Source organism: Manis pentadactyla (genome assembly GCF_030020395.1).
Source record: "Manis pentadactyla isolate mManPen7 chromosome Y unlocalized genomic scaffold, mManPen7.hap1 SUPER_Y_unloc_3, whole genome shotgun sequence".
NCBI classification, from domain to species: Eukaryota; Metazoa; Chordata; class Mammalia; order Pholidota; family Manidae; genus Manis; species Manis pentadactyla.
The window spans coordinates 851,520-857,922 of record NW_026644608.1 but is presented as its reverse complement, the minus strand read 5'-3'; positions in this window follow the sequence as shown (position 1 = coordinate 857,922).

Here is a 6,403-nt window from a genome sequence, read left to right as displayed (position 1 = left end):
TCACTCCTGCCGCTCAGGCCTCCATCGTGGCCCGAACGGGTTCCTGAATGTCGGCGCCTGCCCATCCGCATGAGGGGCAGGCAGCTCCTGCTCTGTGAGCCCTCAAGCTCAAATGCTGAAGTCGGATGGGCCCCTGGCTGCACGGAGACCGGGCCACCCTCCTGCCAGCACACTTCCAGACCGCCTCCCTCCCTGCCCCCGTCCAAAACAGCACCCAGCCTCCAACATGACAAAGAAAGAAATCCTAGGTACTGTAAGGAGTTACTGTCCTGGCCAGATGCCCTCCACACACACCCAATCTAGTAAAAGCTGGAAGTTGACTGGTTTAATTTCAGCCAGTAATTCCAATCCTGCTTCTGCTCCCTTCTCTCCACAAAAAGCAGGCACATTATTCTTGTCCCTTCCCCCTCCCCAGTTTTCTTGCCCCCTCCAGCCTCCTGCTTGGTGTTGTGCTTAATAAAATGTACATTATTTTTCTCTATGAGGCTTCACTTTGTTCTTCTCAAAGGCAAAAGCAGTTCAGGGACTTCTGAGCCTATGCAGCTGATGTGGACTGGGAGCCTACGGGGCCAGGCACCCAGGGCCAGGAGTTACACCTGCTGACGCATCAGCTCCTCGCAGCCCCTCGGGTGGGGTCTGTTGGAGTCCAGGCAGTTGGCTTCAGAGTCCTTTGTCCTAGTGACAGTACTAGATGAACATGAATCTGAGGCCCAGCTCTGCTCTGCCCTACCACATCTGTGGCCTTGGGGGAGTGACTCAGCCTAAGGGCCTTGGTTTCCCCACTTGTCACATGGGACCACCAACACCACGGACATCCTGAGATGACATAGACGGCGTGTCCAGCACAGTGCGCTCAGTAACTAACATGATTATCAATCAAGAAGTTAAAGTAAATGAAGTCCTATAGGGCACAGTGCGTGCCTGAGCCACGGTTATCACACAGTCATGCCTTTTCCATATTTGCCCACCCCCCACACACCATACACACACAAATACACTTTCCTTTACTTCTCTTTGAGATCCCAGAAGACACAGATTCTGGTCTGAGCTCTGCCTCAAGAAGCTGTGTGAACTTTGGACATGTTACTTTCCTTCCCTGGACTTCTACTTCCTCATCTGTAAATGAGAAGTGGGATCACTGTGGACAGATGAAAATGGCTCCTCTGGTTTCTCAAGGATGGACACATCAGGCCCTGGGGCAAAGGGGTCCAGTCTCCCTAAGTTTGGGAGGTCAGCAGGGTGGACTAGGAGTGAGGCAGGCTATGGCTTCATACAGTTCTAAGCCTTGACCGTGGGCAGAGGAGCACCCAGGAACCCCAAATGGGAGACAGAAACAAGTGACAAAGCTTTATTTAATGGGGAGACAGACCATTTTCCCTCTTTCAACCTCCAGGGTTCCTTCCATAGATGTTTATTGGGCTTTTCACTTGTATATTATTTTCTGTTAAGAGTTTGTGCTGATCCAGGATTCAGCCTCAGTGGAGGATGAAGGGCAGGAACACTACTGCCCAGCCAAACTTCCTCTGCATGACACGGCCCACCTCCACCATCTGGGTCCCATCAGCTCAGGCTCAGCTGCAGCCCAGAAGGATCTCAACAGGTGCACACCAGGGGTTGGCCAGGCTGTGCTTTGGGCTGCATATAAGTCTCCCAGAGATGAAAAACATTCCAACCCAGTCTGTCCCCCAAAAGCACAGAGGGCAGGTGAGTGGGGCCAGGGGCTGGGAGCCGGAGCATCACTTGCAGGTGGCCTGGTAGAGCACGCGCCCATTGATGTGGTTGCGAATCTTCTCCACGTATTTCTCCAGCCCCGACAGGTCCGCTGAGTGATGCATGACGGCCAGGCTCCCCCGAAGCAGATCCAACTCCATGTCTGAGGATAGATGGAACCGCAGGCTGGAGGAGCTGCTAATGAGGAACCCACAGACCCCCGACCTTTTCCTCTCCTCCCGCCCACCTAGAGGCAGCCCCTGCAGGAGAAACCACCTCCAGGGCTGTCTGGCCTCTCAGGCAACTCTCCCCTCGGTGTACCACCCCCCGAGCATGCAGGGAGGATGTGAAGTTCTCTGAAGTGAACTAGCGTGGTCCGTCCCTCCTGTCAGGCTGGGCGGGGGTCTCCTCTGTCGTATTCATGAGAGCTCCCAGCCTCAGCCCTGACGTTTCCAGGAATGAGCAGGGAGCGCACTGCCTCCCAGGGCTCCACCTTCAGGCAGCTCTAGGTGTTAGGAAAGTCTTCTCGTTAAGTCAGAATCTGAGCACTCCTTGCTTCCACCCAATTGTCTATGTCTGTCTCCTAAGGGTATGGGAACATATCTGCTCTCTCTTCCACATGGCAATCCTTCAAGTGCCTGAGGCCGCATCTTCTCCAGGTCAAGCCTCCCTAGTTCCCTCAGCCAGTCTTCATCTGATGTAATTACCGAGCCCTTCCCTACCTCCGCAACCTGGTCACCCTCCCTGTGATATGTCCAGGTGTCCAGGTTTGTCAGTGTCCCTCCTGAGGATGTAGCGGCCACCACAGAACACCACCCCACAGGCGGGATCCTATCAGCCAAGTATAACTGGGTTGTTACTGGGCTGGCATTATTAAGCCAGCAAGCACCCCTATGGACCTATGGGTGGATAAAATGTTGACATTTAACAGCCGCTGACCTACTCCCTGGTCCCCACTCCCACAAGTCCCCTCTGCGAGATCTTTCCGATCATCCTGCAATTAAGGATAAATCCCTGCAAGCAGGCAAATGCCTTTCCCAATGCTACAACCTGAGCCTTTTCTGGTTGGCAGGCACATGACACAAATAGTTAATAAATGTTTTTAATATCATCCCTGAGCCATTTCTCCCCTTATTTCGGTGGCTGCTTTTTGTATCTTTTTGCTCTTTTGGCAGCAGAAAGGCACTGCTGACCCACGACACTACTGAGCCAAGCGTGTAGAGTCTTTTTCAGGTGAGTAACAACTCATATTTGCTTATCACTTACCAGTAATGACATATTTTCAGCTACATTAGGCACTGAGAATCCAGGCCTCAACTGAGCTGGGCCTGTAGGGTTAAGCCCAAACGAGGCCAGAGCGGGAGATATTTCTCTGTATGTACTTTCATCCTGGACTTTCAGGATATCCTTTCAGTTCTTCTGACATTGCCATAGAATACTGGTTCTGTTACCTATTGTATCATCTGTCATCCACAGAGTTTGATAAGCAAGTTCTCTATCTTCCTCTTAAACACTCACAAACATGGGCAGGGCACATACTGACCCAGCCCCGGGGCCCCTTCCCCTCAGTCTGCACCCCTCGCTTCACCCATCAGGTCTGACTGGCTGCAGCCTCGTGTCTTCTCTCTGCCAGCTCGCCGGGCCAACCTTCTCTGTGCTGTCCACCTGGCTGGTCAAATGGATCTTGTCTGTTTTATTCTACAATCCAGAGAAATTCTGTTCCTGGCATTCACTGGGCACACTTGTGCAGAGACCCAACCATCATGTCTTTAGAAATTAAATGTGGATGCCAGAAATTCCTACTCTCCTTCCTGAGAAAACGCAGAACCCTTTGGTGATGGCTACGTTCATTATGCATCTGCTAGGGTGAAGACCCTGTTGCCTCCAGAGCAGAGCCTGCCCTCCTCCCCCAGACGTGGAGCCGGGCCCCTGGGCCTGCCGCAGTGACCCCATGCTGCTTCCCCCCCACCTGTTCTGTTCTCCCCAGCCCTCCTCTCCTGCGGGCTGTACCCTGCCCCTGCCCTCCACATGCCTTGTTCCTTCACACCAACCTCGTCTTGACGTCCCTCCTCTTCCTCACATCCACATCGTCTTGACGTCCCTCCTCTTCCTCACATCCTCACCCAGGCCTGTGCATCCTGCCAGGCCCACATCAAACCTTATCTCATCTCAACTTCGCCTGTTCTCTGACATTATTTATCACCTGAACCCCTAGAGGTCTTGTTATTTAGGTTTCTATCACAGACCCCTTGTTAAATACAGCTTAATGCCTCTTGTGGACAAGAAAAACAATGTCTGCCTCTGGAATGCAAGCCGCTGGTCAGGGCAAATCTCCCGAACATCTCTGCCTTCCCCCAGCCCCATCACTATGCCTCCTCCTTACCAGGTGCTCTGCAAATCCCGACTGGTCTCACCCCCTCAGCACCGCTAACTCCAGCAAGAGGGGGCCACAGAAGACCCGGGCTGGGCTCCGCCTTTGGGAGCAACCAGGAGTCCGAGCCCCTGGCCATCCCCTCACCTTTCATCCTGCCCATCATCTCTGTGGTCTCTCCAAACAGTTCCTCTGCCTCCATCTTGATGCGCAGGATCTGGCTGCCGTGCTCATCCAGCATGGGGCTCTTCCCTAACTGGTCCTTCAATTCTGCATATTTTTTTTTATTCTTTCAAATCCCTGAAAATTATAGGACAGTCTCAGTGTTGCCATCATCACCATCCAAAGTCCTCAAAACCTTTGGGGAAGCATGTGGTATTACCAAAAACCACCCGCAGGTCAACTGTCTCCTTATATTCTGCATGGGTTGGTTTTGCTTATAAAAACCCCTAGGCCACAAACTGTAACTTAAGCTCCTGTATGTCCCTCCCTCCATCTGCGCCTCCTGTCCTTTCACACCTCACTTGCAGCAGAGTGCCAGGTACAGTTGTCCCTGAATTGTATACATGGCAGCCTGGCCTTTGTGCTGGGACCACAACTGCTAAAGTTCCTGGCAAACTGCTAAAACTGCTGGAGACATCGGGAATGGCACTTTGGTCTTCTCTCTGATGTAACTCTAACACCGATGGGCCAGGGTCAAGACAGTGAGGCAGCGAGTGTCTGTCTGGGCTAGGTGGCCACGAGTGGGGACAAGCTTTGGCCTGGGTGTCAAGAAACCCATGGGCCTGACAAAGTTACCACTTCATCTGTAAAAGGAGCAGGATTGGACTAGATAATTTCCAACATGCTTGAACCAGCTACCCCAAAGCAACCAGAGGTAGTTTTGGATTTGGCCACGTTTGGGTGAATCCTGAAGCCCCACACAGTTATTCTAGAACAGCTGTTGCTCTAGTTGCCTTTGAGCCCATGGTCTTATAAAGTGTACAAAGTCCACTCCTGCTCAGGCCCCCATGCTGTACTTCCAGGACTGCCTCTGCCCTCTCTGTTCCTCCTGGGAACTCAGTGCCTGCTGGCTGGTGCCCTCTGTGAGCTGCTGGGTCTGGGCTGCTTGCGCTCGCTGCTGCCCTGCCTGGCTCCGGAGTGCCTCCAACCAAGCTCGGAAGTCACCCAGCTGCTCCTTCATGCTGGTCACCAGTCTTTCTGCTGGCCCCAGGAACTGCTGAACCTTTTGGAAAGAGGGAGGCTGGGGGTTTGTTGTGGGTCTCATAAGCAGTAGCTGTCATCCTTTTCTCCAGCGCATCAGGCAGCCAAAACTATCTCCAACAAGGGGTCTGTGATAGAAACCTAAATAACAGGACCTCTAGGGGTCATCGCTATTGCCCCTTCCCTATACCCTCTGTCCCCTCACATCCAGGCCTCCTCCTTCCCCAGCAGCTGAGCTGACCCCCACCCTACTGCAGCTCAGCCCTGCCCCTGCCTTCTGCACCTGGCCCTGAGACCAGAAAAACAAAAGCTCAAAGCCAGTCCCAATGCTTATAACCTTTCTTCTTTAGGGTCCCAGTTCAGGTGCTGTCCAAGTTGCTTTCTGCATTTTCTATGCTTTGTGCCTAAATCTGTCTGTTCATTTCCAAATATGGGGGACGGAAGCCATAAAGCCTCACCTCGGCAACCCTGTCCTGCATAAGCTGAAGGGAACAGCGGGTGCCCTGCGTGGTGTCCTGGGTCTCCTGCAAGTGCCCTGCTGCAGGTTCCCCACCACGTCCTCCACCTGGCCCTCCACTGCCTGGGCTTGGCTCCTGGAGCCACAGAGAAGGAGAGAGAGGAGAGAGAAGGAGTGAATAACAAACGGATAGTTGGGTGGCTCAACTCACTCACCAGGCTAGAATATCCTTCCCAGCAGAGACAACAAAGGGAATCTTAACTCAGTAGCATTTCCACCCCAAGACCCCACCTAGCAGACATGACAAATGTTTTATGTCTGAGACGCCCTTTGGAACTGGTTTCCAATATGGAAGACAGGACTGTGTGATGTTTCACTTGGACACTGTGTGAGCCCCCTTTCTGTCCCCCAGCTATCGGTACCCCCCTGACCTGCAGAGGCTCCTCTCCCTCTCCCATCAAGCAGAGGAGTTGGGGAGAAAAACACAGGCCCAATCCTGGGCAGGGAGTTCAGGGCCCAGAGCCATACCTGGCCTTCTCAGCCTCATCCTGGAGCCTGTGAGCCTGGGCGATGTTCCGCTTGGTCTGGGACAGCACAAGGTCCACGTTGGGGAGCCTGGCTGCAATGGCCTGGATCTCACTCATCCTCTTTGGGACCGTGGC